Below are 19275 nucleotides of genomic sequence, written 5' to 3'. Positions count from 1 at the left end.
TCCTCTGCAGGATTAAAGATCCATGTCGTTTACTTCCAACCCCGTCTTTAAGAGCAGCGAGGCCTAAACAAGAGGAAAAAGTTAAACAAAGGAAATACATTTTCTGCATGTCCTCTTTTCAAGTTTATGCAAACTGTCCATTTCAAAAGTCGTCTCTCACAGGACTGGCAGCCTTCCTCCCAGCAGCTTGAGGCAAACGTCGTGGACATTTCTTAAATGTTTTCCGCAGGCCAAGATTCTCCTCTTGGTTCTACGCAATGCAGAACTCTGAACAGAGCCAAACGTTGACTCAGAGAGCTTGGTTTCGTCTGCCGTGGTATGCATCAGCTGCAAATGTGGACAAGAAGCACTCTTTAATTGGACACAGGATGGGCAAAATCGAGCCGTCGTTCCTGCCATGGAAGCTCAGCTGCAAGGAAGGAGTTGTGATGGCCAGGATTGGGAAGAAGCCATTTGTTTCAATTGGCCTCCTCCAGCCTTTCAATTGGCCTCCTCCAGCCTTGTTGCATTTTGTCTGTCTGCAGCCCACCAAGGGGCTCACTCCTTGCCTGCAGCCCTTGATCAGGTTGCCGAGAACACAGACCCAAGCCACAGTCTCACACTGCGGCTGGAACCTTAGTTGCTTTCCAGCTTCTTCCCTCTCTTTTTTCTGGTCTTCCACTTCTGTCCTCCAGTATAATCTTCAGTACTTGATCCCTTGGGAAATCTCTGGGCTTTCCTTAGGAAGCTAATGCCCCGCTTCCCCACCTTTTTATCCTTCTCCACTGGGCTCCATCAGCAGTGTAGCAGTGTAGGGTGCAAAGCAATAAGTTTTGCAGGAAGCCTGAGGGGCTTCCTCAAAGAGACGCCTGAGGGGAGACATGATTGAGACATACAAAATTATGCAGGGGATGGACAGAGTGGATAGGGAGATGCTCTTTACACTCTCACTCTCACACTCTCACCCTCGCCCAGCCCCTGCATTGCTTGGCAAAGTACTCACCAAAGTACTTGGTGAGTACTTGGCAAAGTACTTAAAAGCACATTTGCAACAACTCGTGTAAGCAGTGTTGGTGGGAAGGCTGTATCCAAAGGAAAGGCTGCAGGTGGAGGTGAGTACTTTGCCAAGCAATGCAGGGGCTGGGCGAGGGTAGCAGGGGGTGTTTCTGGACAGGAGAGGATGGAACAGGGCAGATCAGGGCTGGGAGATCCGGGCAGATCAGGGCACCAGGATGTGTCTGTTAAGAACATAAGAACAGCCCCACTGGATCAGGCCATAGGCCCATCTAGTCCAGCTTCCTGTATCTCACAGCGGCCCACCAAATGCCCCAGGGAGCACACCAGATAACAAGAGACCTCATCCTGGTGCCCTCCCCTGCATCTGGCATTCTGACATAGCCCATTCCTAAAATCAGGAGGTTGCGCATACACATCATGGCTTGTACCCCGTAATGGATTTTTCCTCCAGAAACCTGTCCAATCCCCTTTTAAAGGCATCTAGGCTAGATGCCAGCACCACATCCTGTGGCAAGGAGTTCCACAGACCAACCACATGCTGAGTAAAGAAATATTTTCTTTTGTCTGTCCTAACTCTCCCAACACTCAATTTTAGTGGATGTCCCCTGGTTCTGGTATTATGTGAGAGTGTAAAGAGCATCTCCCTATCCACTCTGTCCATCCCCTGCATAATTTTGTATGTCTCAATCATGTCCCCCCTCAGGCGCCTCTTTTCTAGGCTGAAGAGGCCCAAACGCCGTAGCCTTTCCTCATAAGGAAGGTGCCCCAGCCCCGTAATCATCTTAGTTGCTCTCTTTTGCACCTTTTCCATTTCCACTATGTCTTTTTTGAGATGCGGCGACCAGAACTGGACACAATACTCCAGGTGTGGCCTTACCATAGATTTGTACAACGGCATTATAATACTAGCCATTTTGTTCTCAATACCCTTCCTAATGATCCCAAGCATAGAATTGGCCTTCTTCACTGCCACCGCACATTGGGTCGACACTTTCATCGACCTGTCCACCACCACCCCAAGATCTCTCTCCTGATCTGTCACAGACAGCTCAGAACCCATCAGCCTATATCTAAAGTTTTGAATTTTTGCCCCAATGTGCATGACTTTACACTTACTGACATTGAAGCGCATCTGCCATTTTGCTGCCCATTCTGCCAGTCTGGAGAGATCCTTCTGGAGCTCCTCACAATCACTTCTGGTCTTCACCACTCGGAAAAGTTTGGTGTCGTCTGCAAACTTAGCCACTTCACTGCTCAACCCTGTCTCCAGGTCATTTATGAAGAGGTTGAAAGGCACCGGTTCCAGGACAGATCCTTGGGGCACACCGCTTTTCACCTCTCTCCATTGTGAAAATTGCCCATTGACACCCACTCTCTGCTTCCTGGCCTCCAACCAGTTCTCAATCCACGAGAGGACCTGTCCTCTAATTCCCTGACTGTGGAGTTTATTCAGTAGCCTTTGGTGAGGGACCGTGTCAAACGCCTTCTGAAAGTCCAGATATATAATGTTCACGGGTTCTCCCGCATCCACATGCCTGTTGACCTTTTCAAAGAATTCTATAAGGTTGGTGAGGCAAGACTTACCCTTACAGAAGCCATGCTGACTCTCCCTCAGCAACGCCTGTTCGTCTATGTGTTTTGAGATCCTATCTTTGATGAGGCATTCCACCATCTTACCCGGTATGGATGTTAGGCTGACCGGCCTATAGTTTCCCGGGTCCCCCCTCTTTCCCTTTTTAAAAATAGGCGTGACATTTGCTATCCTCCAATCTTCTGGCACCGTGGCCGTTTTGAGGGACAAGTTGCATACCTTAGTCAAGAGATCTGCAACTTCATTCTTCAATTCCTTAATAACTCTTGGGTGGATGCCATCAGGGCCCGGTGACTTATTGATCTTTAATTTATCAATGAGGTCTGAAACATCTTCTCTTTCAACCTCTGTCTGACTAATTCCTTGGTCAGGAGGGGCCATTCGGGCAGCGGTATCTGCCCGAGGTCTTCTGCCGTGAAGACAGATGCAAAGAACTCATTTAATTTCTCTGCCATCTCTAAGTCTCCTTTTATCTCCCCTTTCCCTCCCTCACCATCCAGAGGGTCAACCGCTTCTCTGGCGGGTTTCCTGCTTCTAACATATTTGAAGAAGCTTTTATTATTCCCCTTAATGTTGCTGGCCATGCTTTGTCTCGCTTGGCCTCCCGTATCACCTTCTTACATTTCTTTTGCCACAGTTTATGTTCCTTTTTACTCTCCTCATTAGGGCAAGACTTCCATTTATGGAAGGAAGCTTCCTTGCCCTTCACAGCCTCTCTAACTTGGCTGGTTAGCCATGCTGGTACCCTCCTGGATTTAGTGGAACCCTTCTTTCTTTGCGGTATACACCTCTGCTGGGCCTCTATTACTGTTGTTTTAAGCAGCTTCCATGCACTCTGGAGAGATTGGCCTCTTTTTACCCTCCCTTTCAACCTCCTTCTAACCAGCCTCCTCATTTGGGGGAAGTCCGCCCGTCGGAAGTCAAGGGTTTTTGTTAGAGATTTGCCTGGTATTTGCGTGGTATTCTTCCCCCAACGTGCACGTCAAAACTGTTATCGTGTGTGTTCCCTGAAGCATTTTTTGGGCTACTGTGAGATACAGGAAGCTGGACTAGATGGGCCTTTGGCCTGATCCAGCAGGACTCTTCTTATGTTCTTATGGGAGGGGGCAGGATTGATGGAGGAGACTGGTGGAGGATTGGATACAGCTTACACAAGGCTTCTCAGACTTGTGCCAGCAAATTGGCTGACGGAAATCTGAGTAGTCCCATTGAGCAGACTGGGGCTTGACACAGGGCTTGGAGACCTCCAGCCTTCTCCTAAGCTGTGCTGGATATGGTGGAGGCCACTTGCTCCAGCACAGGTTAGAGTTGGGTTGTGAGTTCCATGGTTAGATAGGACTTTGAACTGCTTGTAAAGCTGGCAGCCCAGCCATTGCACCAGTGGCCCGGGTCGTTGGCACTTCTCTATCTTACTAGAGTGCCATTTGGGAGTGCTCTTTTGCAGCTCCCTTTCATTTCAATGGAGCTGGTGCAGGAGACCTTCCCAATGGAGCCCCAAGTGTTCTTTGGCTTCCTCCCTCCCCACCATTTATGTGCTAATCATTAACATCCCCTCATTGCTAATCTCCCAGCTGCCCCGCCTGAAACTTTAAATGTGCGTTTTCCAAGGGTTGCCTTGCATTGCAGACTGCGGTTTTGCTGGGGTTGCTTTTATAACCACCGGTGGTAAAAAATAAGAAAGATGAAAAAAAAAACACACACACAAAAACAGGGCGTGGACCAAAACGCATTTCTTCCAGTCTTCTAGATCTTAAATTAGATTGATGAGCATAAACACTCCATCTGGAGCATTTTTCAGCTCGATTGCAATTATCCTGGAAATGGCCTACAATTACCAGCAACCCTCTCAAAGCTAGAAATTATCTTCTTAGGCTGTCCTCCAGAGGCGTCAGCTGTGAAAATGTCACTTGTGTGCGCACGACACAATAAATGGATTCAAACAGGAGTGTGCGAGGAAGATAAGCACCTCCTTGTTCGATTGTACGTACTTGTTACGTATGTTGGATTGTGCACACTTGTTGGACTGTGGCATAAGCACATTTAGGTATAACGTGACTGAGGTATAAACACATTTAGCTGTGCAACGAAAGGCAGCCAGGAGGTTGTCATGGCTGTGGACAAATCCCCAAAGCTCTCATGGTGGCATAGCTGGAGGGGGGCTGAGTACTCAGCCTGGCAGGGAGGGGCCGCTCGCCCACCTCCCTGCCAGGCTGAGTGCTCTGCCCCCTTCCAGCTACACCACTGCTCATAGTTGAAGCACTCTTTCGATTGAGGCAGGTTGACATCCAAAGAACATTTGGTTTCAGGCCCAAATGAAACATCAGTGTGCAAACACATTGCTTGCTTCTTCCATTCTTGTGGGGACTTGTTGTTACAAGTCAGCTCTAGGCCCTTAGTTTGGGTTGAGACCAGTGGTGTAGCTAGAGGGGGTGCAAAGCACTAAGTTTTGCAGGGCGCCTCACCGCGGCATGCAAGTGGCCTCTCCTGCTGCCCTTTGGAGCCAAGTGTACCCCTTCGTTTTGCTCCCCCCATCCGGAATGACTCCAAAGGGGAGGGGGATGGGCCACTTGCCATGAGTTTTAGTGCTTTGTAGCCCCTCTAGCTATGCCAATAGTTAAGACCATTATGGGAGGGGTTTGCTTTTTTCCTTCGCCACGGTCTTGTTCCAGATAGCCCCACATTCTGTGCAATAGGAATATGGGAATATTGTTACCCTGCACATGTCCGATCTTGTATGATCTCGGAAGCTAAGCAGGGTCAGGCCTGGTTAGTACTTGGATGGGAGACCGCCTGGGAATACCGGGTGCTGTAGGCTTATACCAGAGTCTTTCGAGACGGAAGGTTGCTAACCATCTTCCTAGATGAAATAGTAGCCAGGGAGCCCCTACCAGATTGGGACTATGGCAGATGATAAGGACCTCCTCCAGGGTCCCAATCTTGATGTGGCCCTTGCAGCTGACTGTTCACACACCCACACACAAACCAACAACAACAACATCACAAGCACATAAGGATCAAAGTAATGTGCAGTTTAATGCAGGGGTGCCCAAACCCCAGCCCGGGGGCCAGTTGCGGCCCTCGGGGGTTCCCAATCCAGCCCGCAGGGAGCCCCCAGTCTCCAATGAGTCTCTGGCCCTCCAGATACTTACTGGAGCTCGTGCTGGCCCGACGCAACTGCTCTCAGCATGAGGACAGTTGTTCAACCTCTCGCCGGAGCTGTGGGACGAGGGCTCCCTCCACTACTTGCTATTTCACGTCTGTGATGCAACAGTGGCAGCGAAGGAAAGGTTGGCCTTGCTTTGTGCAAGGCCTTTTATCAGCCTTGAGCTACTGCAAGGGCTTCATTTATTCATATAAGTTCCATTTTTAATAAATTCATTTATGTAAATTTATTCAAATTTTAAATGTAAATTGATTCTTTTTTTCCCCGGCCCCCGAAACAGTGCCAGAGAGATGATGCGGCCCTCCTGCCAAAATGTTTGGACACCCCTGGTTTAATGTAATGTGTAGTTTCCCCTTTGGAGCATGTAAAAGTAAGAATGAAGCACCCTGAGAGGCACCTTGTGAGTGTCCCGTGAGTCATTGCTCTGGTGTGCCTTCTGGTAGGAAGTAGTGATTTAGGCAGACGCATAGTTGGTCTTCTCTTTGGAGGGCTAGTAATTCTGCTGCAAGTGTAGCAGGAGAGTGAATTTTGAGTGCTACAATCAAGCCCAGTGCAAGGCTGGGATAGATTTAGCCCCCACCCCACCCCACCCCACAGGCTGATTGGAAGGAGACCGGGACTAAGTATATGTATAGGCCACCATCTTGATGAGAGGCTGCTTTGGACTCACACACCCCAATGGCCCTAATAATATATGGCCACATGAAGACCATTCACAGCACACCAATGTGCTGTGGCACAGTGGTTGAAAACATAAGAACATAAGAACAGCCCCACTGGATCAGGCCATAGGCCCATCTAGTCCAGCTTCCTGTATCTCACAGCGGCCCACCAAATGCCCCAGGGAGCACACCAGATAACAAGAGACCTCATCCTGGTGCCCTCCCCTACATCTGGCATTCTGACTTAACCCATTCCTAAAATCAGGAGGTTGCGCATACACATCATGGCTTGTACCCCATAATGGATTTTTCCTCCAGAAACTCGTCCAATCCCCTTTTAAAGGCGTCTAGGCGTCTAGGCGTCTAGGCTAGACGCCAGCACCACATCCTGTGGCAAGGAGTTCCACAGACCGACCACGCGGTATTTAGAGTATCTAAAACCTCTGTTCTAGATACTCTGGGGCAAGAGCTGGACCTTATGCAAGCAAATTGCATTAACAAATGTACAACAGAGCATCCTCAGAAGGCAAAAACAAACAGGTGAGTGGGGTCAGTTGGGAGTGTGTAACATGTAGCCTCGCCTTCAGAATTCAGGGATCTTCTTACAGATACGGGGAGAGGTCCTACCCCAGTGGTTCAGATAAGCAGGTGGCTTCAGTGTTGTAGGAAAGGGAGTCAGACAACGGCACATTTTCCCACCACAAGGCGGTGAAGAATAGACCTAAGAGCACTTAACCTCTGACTGACAGCCTGTCATGTTCTGGACTCTGGGAAAAAAAAGCCGGGTGATGTCACTGAAGTTTAAAAAAAAACAACCCTCTTTGAAAACATTCAGCCAGGAAAAGAGAGAAGGCAAGGGCAGTTAACTCTGCGAGACAGCCCAAAGTATTTTCCTCAGCTTCTCCTGCCTGAGACCCAGTGACTCCTGAAGGACCTGGCTCAAAACATGCACATAAATCTAGCCATGTTGTCTCTTAAAAGTGCCAGACAAAAGGACCCCTTTTCTGTTCACAGACTGGCTGTGGAGTCTCTGGTAGCCTCCTGTGCCCCGAGGCCACTAGTTCAGTAAACAAAGTCCCTTGGAGAAAGGGGACATTAAGCCGCAGGGGAGCCACCCTCAGAAGAAGCCGCTAATATGCTGGATTTGGGGTGGGGTGAGTGAGGGTGGTCAGGGAAGGGCTCTCTGTTCCCTTAGGCCTGGCGCTCACATGGCTCTGGCAGTATCTACAGAGGGTGGCACAGTTCAGTATTGCAGGCCCCACAATGGCCCTTCCCACTCACCATTGGAGCCATTCTACGCAGCAATGGAAATGCAGTTGCTGTCACTACCCAGAATGGCTCCAACGGTGAGTGGGAGGGGGCGCTTACACAGCACATTGCAGCACTTGCAATACTTACCGCCCCCCCCATAGCTATGCTACTGAATTCCTGCATTTGTACAGTTGCCTATCAGCTCAGCATTATGTGTCAGGAGAAGGATTCACAGTATATCAGGGCTTGAGGATGAATTCTGAAGATTGCTTAACCCCTAAGGCTTAGATAGCCTTAAGGTTAGCTAGCCGTCCTGTCACACGTCAATAACAGTAGCTGAATCATGGTTAAAGGGTGTGTGTCCCCTGCCTTTTCATGCATCTTCTCCCCAAGCTCATTTTCCATATTTATTTTCTTTGTTTATCTAAAACATTTCTCCCCATCCTGTTCACAATTGCTCAAGGCAGCTTACAAAACCATCATTTTATTATAAACACATGATGGAATGAATGGTTGGTGGAAAAGCAATCTGGCTGCTGAAACTGCAGAAGCATCACTGATCAGTGCTTTATGTTGGACCATGTTGGGCAAAATATACCACTGAACCCCAAAAACCACCTGAATACCATCCTGAGACCTCCAGCAGCCTTTGATTTGGATGATCAAGATTATCTGTGGCAGAGGTGGGCTTTCATGATCTAATCCAGGTATGTCAAACTTGTTTCATACAGAGGGCTGAAGTTAGCATTCATGGTGCTTGCTGAGGGTTGGAAATGACATCATTACACAAAAAGTGACATCATTAAGCAGATGATGACCAGAAATAAGCACTTTGTTCTCCCACAAGCTGCAAATGACAGAAATGTGCAAATCTGGTTCATATTTTCCAGATATGGGAGAGTTCAATTATCAGGCTGGGAGAGCCCAACTACAACGGGGGCCAGAGAAATTGCTTCTGGGGCCTGCATTCAAACCACAGGCCTAATGTTTGAAACCCCTGGTCTCTTCTTTTCTTTTTAAATTGAATTTCCAAGTTCCACCAGTGAGTTTTTAACTGCAATCGTAAACACATTCATCAAGGAGTAGGCCCCTGAGCACAATGGAGCTTACTTAGGAGTAAGCGTGTACAGGCATGCACTATCAAACTGACAAAGCAAGAGTGGACACTCAGGAGCTCTTCACCAGCAAAGGCACAACTAAACTGGGTTAAGCAGAGCCTGCATTCAGCAGTCAAGCAATGTCTGACTGGATATGGCCAAGGCCCACCAAGAAGGCTTGACAGAAGGGGTGAAGTGGTCCACCACAGTGGTCCATCAGTGGAACATAAGAACAGCCCCTCTGGATCAGGCTATAGGCCCATCTAGTCCAGCTTCCTGTGTCTCACAGTGGCCCACCAAATGCTTCAGGGAGCACACAAGACAGCAAGACACAATCTGCATCCTGGTGCCTTCCCCTGCATCTGACATTCTGAGGTAACCCACTTCTAAAATCAAGAGGTGGCACATACACATCATGGCCTGTAACCCATGATGGACTTTTCCTCCAGAAATTTGTCCAATCCCCTTTTAAAGGCATCTAGGACAGATGCCATCACCACATCCTGTGGCAAGGAATTCCATAGACTAACTACACGCTGAGTAAAGAAATATTTTTCTCTCAGGGCGCAATCCTAACCAGCACTTAGGCCGGCATAAGTGCCCCAGGAGGGTCGCAAACGTGCTGAAAAGCACGTTTGCGCCTCCGTGAGAGGAAGCTGCGTTGGTGCATCTAGATGCGCCAACACACAGAGGCCAGCAGAAGCCCCCTGGCGACTTCATCACCACCGCTTGTGTCAGCGCGCCCACGCCAACACAAGCGGCAAAGGTAGGTGTGGGGGTGTGTGGAGGAGGCGGGAGGGAAGTGTTTCTGGGTGGGGGGAGGGCGGGCGATGGACGGCCCCGGGGGCAGGCGCATGAGGAACCGGGGGCAGGGCTGCGACACAGCGGTTATGCTGGATCCCAACCTCCATCCCCAGGGAGAACGAGCGGCTCCGCTCTCCTCGGACTTGCGCCACCTCCAGAGGTCAGCAGCCCTTACCCAGCAGCCCTTACCCAAGGGTAAGGGGCAGAGCTTCCCCTTGCCTCTGGCTGAGCCACTGCAACCAACGAACCTGCATTGGATGCATCACAAGCCTCCTGGCTTGCCTGCTCCAGCGCAGGTTTGGATTGCACCCTCAGTCAAATAAGTTTGGGAGAGAAATTCAATCTAAAACATCTTTAAAAAAAAAAAAAAAGATAAAATCCTTTTTAACAATCAATCTAAAAAGAGGCTGGAGGTGGCTGGAGGTCTCCTTGGGGGTAAGGGGATATATTTCCTCTTACCCTGAGTAACATCTCAGCCACCCCTATAGGGCTTCTATCAGTGAGGTCCAGGCCTGCGGAGCACAGCCGCATGAATACATACTCACTCACCCAACAATTCCCAGGCAGGAAATCTTCTCCCACTAGATTTTCTTAGCTGAAACTCAGAGGCAGTTCTGATCACTCCCACACCATCCTGGACCATTTTGAAGAGGCAACCAATTATTCTTGTCCCCTGAAGTTACATGAGCTTGATTTTCCTCAAGCTGCAAACCAGCCATAAGCAAACAGCTGCTGTAGCACAAGGTCCCCTAGTATAAACTTTGCAGATATCATCACCATCAGAAGGTCATAAAACTGATGGATTATAAATACAGTCCTCATTTGTTTACAGCTTACATTTTTGAGTCCCGGGTAATTAGAACATTAGCCATCTCTCAAAGTGATGGTTCACAGGTGCTGTTCCCTGATAGCTCAACTGCAGAAACCGGGCCAGGAGTATAGCAAAGGCTTACACTAAAACAATCCTTGGGATGCCTGCAATTGGCAAGGCGGGGTGGGGGGGGAGAAAATGATAATGGATTCTGTAATTGTTTTGTCACTTAATCACACTTACACCCAGGAGTCATGGGCAAAGGAGGTCAGGCTTGCAAACCTTCTTGAACATGAATGTAAGGTAGTGCTAGGCGCTGGGGGAATATTTAAGACGTGCTAGAAATGTGAGGGAGAGGACCAATTGGTGATGCCTGCAGCCAGACAAGTCTTCTAGGATTCCTCTAGGACAGGGGTGTCCAAAGTTTTTGGCAGGAGGGCCACATCATCTCTCTGACACTGTGTCAGGGGCCGGGGGAAAAAAGAATTAATTTACATTTAAAATTTGAATAAATTTACATAAATGAATATATTAAAGATGAACTTATATGAATGAATGAAGGTCTTGCAATAGCTCAAGGCCTATAAAAGGCCTTGCACAAAGCAAGGCTGGCCTTTCCTTTGCTGCTGCTACTGCATCACAGATGTGAAACAGCAAGCGGTGGAGGGAGCCCTCATCCCACAGCTCACGCGAGAGGTCAAACAGTCGCCCTCACGCTGAGAGAAGTTGCGTTGGGCCAATGCCGGCTCCAGCAATTCTCTAGAGGGCCAGAGGCTTATTGGAGACTGGGGGCTCCCTGAGAGCCGCATTGAAAGGCCTCGAGGGCTGCATGTGGCCCCAGGGCCGGGGTTTGGGCACCCCTGCTCTAGGATCTAGGATTCTTCTAGGATTCCTGCTTCTCCATAGGAGAAGAAGCTCAAACAGACAAAAATCACCATTCTTGGAGCAACTGGTGCTTAACTGTCTCTACTTATGTTGAAGCAACAGCTATAAATGTGCATCTCTTACATTTTTATTGTTTTTATTCAAGGGAAAGGAACTCTGGCTTCCAGTTGCAAACTCCCAATGTCGAACCACAGCCACACCTTCTTCATGGCTTTTATCAGGCACCAGGAATAGACAGTGGGAAGGAACACAGGGCGGTTGTTACAAAATGTTTGAATAAAGCAAGATCTCAGGTTTTGTCTCACTTGTGACCCCCAGGAAGATCACTGTTCACAGTCCTGAGACACCCTTAGTTGGCTTTGCCAACCCCCAGCAGCTCTACAAAACATTTCATGAATGGCATAAAGGGGGATTTTGCACCCATGTGTGTCTGTGTCTGTGTCTGTATCTGTGTGTATTATTAAATAATGATAATAATAATACCCAAGACCCTCAAATTCCCCAGTCCCAAGGCCCATAAGAAATATCTGGCCAATATAGGCATTGACAAGCTCAGCAACTCCAATGAGGCACCCTACTAGAAACATCGAACATTATACAGTGATATCTCACCAGTTCTTAAACTCTTGGGTAGAGTTTGAACTAGTGAGCACCCAAAAATCCCAGTCAAAATACCTGGTGGGCTGTGACACCACTGACAATGATAGTAATATTTAGGATCCCCCAAATATTTAGTAATGTTTTTTGAATCCCCTTTCCACTCCGGAAGTCTCCCACCCCGCAATGTGTCTCCTTGTGTGTGCACCAGCTATTTAGGGCCCAATCCTATCCAAATTTCCAGTGCTGATGCTGCCATGCCAATGGGTCAGGTGTTGCATCCTGCAGTGGAAGGTCAATCATGGAAGCCTTCTCAAGGTCAGGAAGCGTCAGCCCCCTTACCTTGGGTCTACATTGTGATGGCATGGGGCACTGGAAAATTGGATAGGATTGAGCCCTTAGCTGGCACAAGTCAGAGCAGAGAAAGGGGGCAGACAGGCTGCAAAAATGGGGGATAGCATTAAGCACACAGCATTGCTGTTAGATTCTCCCTTGCTGCAGCCTCTCTGCCCCGGTCCTCTTCCTCCCTGCAGTTTTGCCCCCCTGCCTCCATCCTACCCAGCCGCACCCTTCCCACCTCCTGCCCTGGCCTTTCTACTCCAGGGGGCAACCAGTGCTGTGAAAACACATGGGGGAAGTCTCCTGCTTTCTCACCTGCACCCTGGCAGCCAACGCACTTTACAGCTGCCTTGTGGCAGCTAGTACTGGAGAAACACTAGATCTGCCAGCAGGGCATCCAATTAGGACTGGGGTGCCGCTCTCTAGTTTCAAGCTAGCTTTTCTTTCACGCCTCTCTGAGGTGGTCAGGACAAGAGGCTCAAGACTCACATGAGAAGGCTCCTTGACATCAGGGAGGTCTATGCAGGGAGGATCCATTGACTCACTTTTTGGCCCTTCTTCTCAAGGAATTCACAAAACTCTCAGTCAACTTCTGCTGAGGCTGCCAGCAGTTGTGAAGCCATTTTCAGCCAGTCATATAAATCTAGTGCAACTTGAGTGGGGCTGGCCCTACCCAAGATACCTCCTGGATATCACAGAAGCACAGCAAGGACGATACAGTATTACAGGCCACTGTGACATGCTGGGTAAATAGCCCCTCCCCATCACCATCAGAGCCTTTGGGCACTGACAGTTACACACAGCCACTTGCCAAATCAAAGTGCTGGCCAATGGCTCTGACAGCTAAGGGAAGGGTTGCTTACACAGCACATTACACTTACCACTCCAAGTGCCAAACAGGTCATTCCCTCAGCGCCCTTTCATCCTCACAAAAACCCAGGTTGAGCTGCGGGCACTTGACATTGGCCCAGAAGACGCACTGGACTGTGCCAAATGGTGCGCGGCTTGCAGAACAGCGGGCCCTGCACCGACGCGGAAAAATCGCTAGGACAAAGAAGACGCTGTCAGAAGCGACTGGCCTACTTGATCTTGCTACATTAAAGCCGCCCTGGGTCCCTTTTTGGGAGAAGGGCGGGATAAAAATAAAGTTTTATTATTATTATTATTTATTACATTAGAAGTGTTCAATATTAATTCTTTCTTAATAGATAAAAACATATGAACATTTGCAAAGTATAAGTTTCTGCCATTGTGTCATAGAACCTTCCAGAACTGGCCTGAATATCTTCACAAATGAGCACCGATTGTTCTATGCATCTGCATATTCTTTTATTTATGTTGTAGGAAAGAACACCTATGAGAACTATGGAAACTAGTTCTGAGTATAGAGAATAATACTAGTATTTATATAAAGTTTCTGTGTGCTCCAAGTATGCAGCTCAGGATCCAGTCCCGTCCCCCCGACTTTCCAGTGCCAATGCAGCCACAATGCAGCTCTGACTTAGGGGGGACAAATATTTCATTATCTTGAAGAGGTCTCTACACCCATTGCCTTGGTCCCAGCACATGTCTGATCTTGGAAGCTAAGCAGGGTCAGGCCTGGTTAGTATTTGGATGGGAGACCGCATAGGAATACCAGGTGCTGTAGGCTTATACCATAGTCTTTCGAGACTGAAGGTTGCCAACCAACCATTATGTCCTCCACCACCTGCATGCCCTGTCATATGGTTGCATCAGCTCTGGAAAACCAGATAGGATTGGGCCCTCGCTGGTTTAATTTCATCAACTTCAGGTGCCTACTGGGCAGCCCAATTCTATCACAGACTTATGCAGCCAGAGTTCATGAGCCATCGCTGACATCATGTGGCATGAGCCATATTCCGGTGGCATGAAAGCTGCACTGCCATTGTGAATTTGGAGCCGCTGGGGCATATGACTGGAGGCTCCATGCACATGCCAGGAGGAGGCAGGACAGTTTGGAGGCTGTTCAAGAGAGGATTGGGGCAGGGAGTGGGCTGAATTGAGGGTGTTTTGGGGTGGGAGGGGGAGGAGACTCTATAGCTGTTGTACAGAGGTATGCTATGCATGAGCAAAATAGGTGGGTGCCACAAACTTCAAACCTCACCAGCTGCCACTGATAAGCCGGGATAGGGTCCAGGTGACCCAATCCACTCTAACTCCCTGCACAGCGATCCAGCAGCAACAATGTGGTGTCCGCTGTATCCCGCAGGGAACTTTAGGTATACTGAGGCCTCCTCGGGGTAAGGGAACATTTGCTCTCTTGCCCTGGGAAAGGCCCATGCCGACCCAGCAGGTCTACCCCACCCTGACTCAGCCCCTTGCCTCTTATGGCCGCCGCCAGGGCCATGCTTTCTGGCTCAGCTGTGTCCAAACAGCTGGAAAGTTCGCTAAGTGTGCACGATTAGTATTGGGTCCTTTGTTTCTGTGTACTTGTTCCCCTTGTGCTGGCTAAGCAGTTTGGAAGGAGAAGGCGGGCAGTCAGATTTGCAGAAAGGGGAGGCCCTGTATCAAATAAGATTGCATTGGCATCCTTCTCTTCCTCCAAGGAGTTCAAGGTGACATAGTGGGGGGTCATCCAATTCAATCCTTAAAGCAGTTCTTACACAAACAAAAAGAGCAGCCAGCCATGCACAAAAGAGTCATGTGAACCTTTCTTCAGTGGCGTAGCAAGAGGGGGTGCAAAGCACTAAATTAAGCACGGCACCTCACCTCCGTTTTGCTCTAGTGGCCTGGAATGGCTCCGAAGGGGAGGAGGAGGGGTCGCTTGCACACTGAGCACCATGCGCTAATCCTATCCTGCCCTGGAACAGGTAAGCTGTTATCTAGTGGGTCCATGCGAATAAAGGAAGGCATAGTGATAACAGCTCAATACGTTTATTCCATCTTCAGAACAGAACCTGGCAAAATACAAGGCAAACCCCTGGCTTTTTATAGCCTTTAACTCTGCCCAGACTTCCCATGATTGGTGCAACTGAAACCTTACTAGAGGGCCAATCGGATGGTAGGATTTCGATCCATCACCCAATTGGCCAGCCATAAGTCTGGGCCAATCAGTTATGCAGGATTTCGATCCTGCATCACTTGCATACATAACATAAGCCAAGAGGCTTGCGCTGCATCCAGGATTGTGGCCATAAGTGGCTCAGCCAGAGGCAAGGGGAAGCTTTTCCCCTTACACCTGGGTAAGGGCCGCTTGTGCCTATGGGTCTCTTTGAACCTGCAGCTTGGAGCCGCTCCGTTCTCCTTGGGAACAGGGTTGGGATCCTGCATAAGTGCTGGATCCCAGCCCCATCTCCCACTCCCTGCCTGCCCACCCCCGGGGCCACCCACCACCCACTCTCCCCCCGCCCAGGAATGCCTCCCTCCTGCCTCCTCCCCATGTCCCCCCCCCCCCACCTACCTTTTGTCCTTGTGTTGGCCCAACCAGGCCCAACTGGGCCGACGCAAGAGTCAAATCTGAAGCCGGCATGGAGGCTTGCGTAAGCCTCTGCAGGCTGGTGCTTCTCAGAGCGCCGGCCCAGCTTCCTCTCGAGGAGGTGCAACCCTCCTGGGCCAGTGCAAGGGACTTGCGTCTGCCCAAGGGCACCTCTGGATTGTGCTTTGCACCCCCTCTACCTATGCTACTGCATGTCTTTAACATTGGTCAAAATGTAGGTAGGTCTCTCACTGGACTTATTACTAGAATATGGCAGACAAATGCAGCTTCTTTTAAGCTGCAATTTAAGTTTGCGTCCTAAGTTTGCGTTTTTAAGAAGCGTCCTATTAATCTGGAGAGCCTCTGCACATCACTCCGTCAAGCAAATGACCCAGTAAAAGCCATTGACTTTCCTGTTTTGTGTCATTCCATTTTTTAATGGTCGTTTTACAGCTCTCTCAAAAGCCTGGGGATCTTAATTTGCTGCATTTTACTGCCTCCAGCTCTGAACAGGTTCACTGGCTCAGGAAGCCAAACACTCCGCCAAGATCAGCAGCTATGAGAACATTTTTACGAAAAACATCAAGACTACTTTGCAGTGCGCTGTGGCCAAGTTGTTCTGCAACTTGAAGCACAGCACTGATGCCAGGGTCAAGGGGCTGCACCGAGCCCTGTCGGGCGCTCCGTGCTGCAAAGACTTAGAGCCCAGTACTATATAGTGCCTGCTGGCTTACAACCACCACGCACTGCCACAAACGTGCCATAAGGCACATCTACAACCCTCAGCGCCAGTGAAGCACCGGTACTAACTCAGCAATGGCCAGTGCTGGGCTAGCAGTGGTGGACCGCTGCTGAGCTAGTGCCAGTTGACCTCCGCTGCTCTGCCACTCTGCGGCTGCATGGACCACCGGGCAGCAGAGAGGTAGGTGGGAGCATGGGGGAAATGGGGAAGAGGTGTTCCAGGGAGGGGGGGAAGCAGGTGGAGGGTGGGGATGAGGCATGCAAGGGGGAGGGAGTGGAACAGGAGGGAGGCGGAAACAGTGGAGCTTTGCCAGAGGCTCTAGATTCTACACCAATGTTGGGTTGCCGTAGAACAGGGGAGTCCAAAGTTTTTGGCAGGAGCGCCACATCATCTCTCTGACACTGTGTCGGGGGCCGGGGGAAAAAAGAATGAATTTACATTTAAAATTTGAATAAATTTACAGACGTTTACATAAATGAATATATTAAAGATGAACTTATATGAATGAATGAAGGTCTTGCAACAGCTCAAGACCTTGTACAAAGCAAGGCCAGCCTTTCCTTTGCTGCCACTACTGCATCATAGACGTGAAACAGCAAGCAGCTGTTAAAGATCAGCATTAAAATGAACAAAGAAATACAATAAATAAAGCATTAAAAACTCATCAAGAAACCAACAGCAGAGCAAACTATATTATTCAAACAAAAGAGCAGGAGCAACCCACAGAAATTAAGACAGGAAGGTTAAGCAAAATAGTGAGTTTCGACCCGCACTGGAAGGCCAGAAAGGAGGGCCCAGATCTCAGCTCCTTTGGGAGAGAGCCTGTAGGATTTCCTATTGCACGGAGCTCCTATTGCTGTGTGCACCTTGAAACCTTGGAGGTGACCAAGGGAACTGCAACTACGTTAAATAAGAACATAAGAACAGCCCCACTGGATCAGGCCATAGGCCCATCTAGTCCAGCTTCCTGTATCTCACAGCGGCCCACCAAATGCCCAGGGAACACACCAGATAACAAGAGACCTCATCTTGGTGCCCTCCATTGCATCTGGCCTTCTGACATAACCCATTTCTAAAATCAGGAGGTTGCGCATACACATCATGGCTTGTACCCCGTAATGGATTTTTTCTCCAGAAACTTGTCAAATCCCCTTTTAAATGCGTCCAGGCCAGAGGCCGTCACCACATCCTGCGGCAAGGCGTTCCACAGACCAACCACACGCTGAGTAAAGAAATATTTTCTCTTGTCTGTTCTAACTCTCCCAACACTCAATTTGAGTGGATGTCCCCTGGTTCTGGTGTTATGTGAGAGTGTAAAGAGCATCTCCCTATCCACTCTGTCCATCCCCTGCATAATTTTGTATGTCTCAATCAAGTCCCCCCTCAGGCGTCTCTTTTCTAGGCTGAAGAGGCCCAAACACCTTAGCCTTTCCTCATAAGGAAGGTGCCCCAGCCCCGTAATCATCTTAGTCGCTCTCTTTTGCACCTTTTCCATTTCCACTATGTCTTTTTTGAGATGCGGCGACCAGAACTGGACACAATACTCCAGGTGTGGCCTTACCATAGATTTGTACAACAGCATTATAATATTAGCCGTTTTGTTCTCAATACCTTTCCTAATGATCCCAAGCATAGAATTGGCCTTCTTCACTGCCACTGCACATTGGGTCGACACTTTCATCGACCTGTCCACCACCACCCCAAGGTCTCTCTCCTGATCTGTCACAGACAGCTCAGAACCCATCAGCTTATATCTAAAGTTTTGATTTTTTGCCCCAATGTGCATGACTTTACACTTACTGACACTGAAGAAGTCAAGGTCACTGGTACAGACTTCTATGTTCTCCTCGAGTAGGTCCACTTTAGCATTCTACTTTAGCCAGACTCTGTTTTTTCTGGCTGTCAGATGCTTTGAGTTTATTGCTGGTGAACAATAGTGGGATACATGCAGTGGCATAGCTAGAGGGGGTGCAAAGCACTAAGTTTTGCATGTGCCTGAATGCACCATGCTAGCAGTCCTTCCCTCTCCTCCCTCCCTTCAGAGCCATTCAGGGCAGGTGGGAGCAAAGTGGAGGCACACCTCCATTTTGTGCCCACCCACCTGGAATGGCTCTGAAGGGAAGGGAGAGGGGCCACTTGCACGGCATGTTCAGATGCATGCATAACTTAGTGCTTTGCACCCCCTCTAACTATGCTACTGGATACATGTTATTAAAATAAATCAAGTCTGGTACCAATTTTTCTCAGCTCTGTCCACTGGCTTGGTGAATTTCACCTGTGACCCTCCAGTGGGATCTCTTCCTGATGAAAGGAAGATCCTGGAGACCCTCAGCATAGCTTGGTTAATAACTTCCTTCGATGTCTTTTGTAGATCCTGTTTATCACCCTTTAGGAATTTCACATTTGAAAAAATGTATTTGTTTCCCTTGAAATTCAGTGGATTTTTCTCCCAGGTATGAACTTCTGAACTTGCCCCAAATTTCACCTTTGGCTACATTTGGCAAACCCATTCACAAGAGCAGTTCTGAACAGCCATCAGGGCCCCTGAGTTGCCTGTCTTAGAATCCCCTTGTCCTAGAATGACGGTTGTGTGAATCAGCCTGGAGACACACTTTCATGTCCTTCGAAAGCAGCAGACCGACAATTTTGTTTGTTCAGTTCTTTTACGAGCCTTTGATGTTGTGCAACCAGAGAAGTGTCATTTCCTTCCTGCTCTCATGAAACCATTAATTTTTCCCCAGTTTTAAAAAGGGGGGAGGAGCAGTTACGTCAAGGCTGCTATAATTGTCACTTGATTTTCCATGTCAAAGGCAGTCCCTTTGGTGGGTTCTTATCAACAGTTTGAGGTTTCCCCCCCACAAACATCAGGTACTATGGAATGTGGCTGCTTAAAAGATCTGC

General features: G+C 48.9%; 1 pseudogene; it reads left to right on the top strand.

Annotated features, from left to right (window-relative positions):
• Positions 1-5280: 5280 nt before the first annotated feature.
• LOC136637500 (5S ribosomal RNA) lies at positions 5281-5402 on the top strand (annotated as a pseudogene).
• Positions 5403-19275: the final 13873 nt, after the last annotated feature.

This window comes from Tiliqua scincoides, chromosome 1 (genome assembly GCF_035046505.1).
Source record: "Tiliqua scincoides isolate rTilSci1 chromosome 1, rTilSci1.hap2, whole genome shotgun sequence".
In the NCBI taxonomy this organism is placed as follows: domain Eukaryota; kingdom Metazoa; phylum Chordata; class Lepidosauria; order Squamata; family Scincidae; genus Tiliqua; species Tiliqua scincoides.
This window is presented reverse-complemented; position numbering and strand designations above follow the sequence as displayed.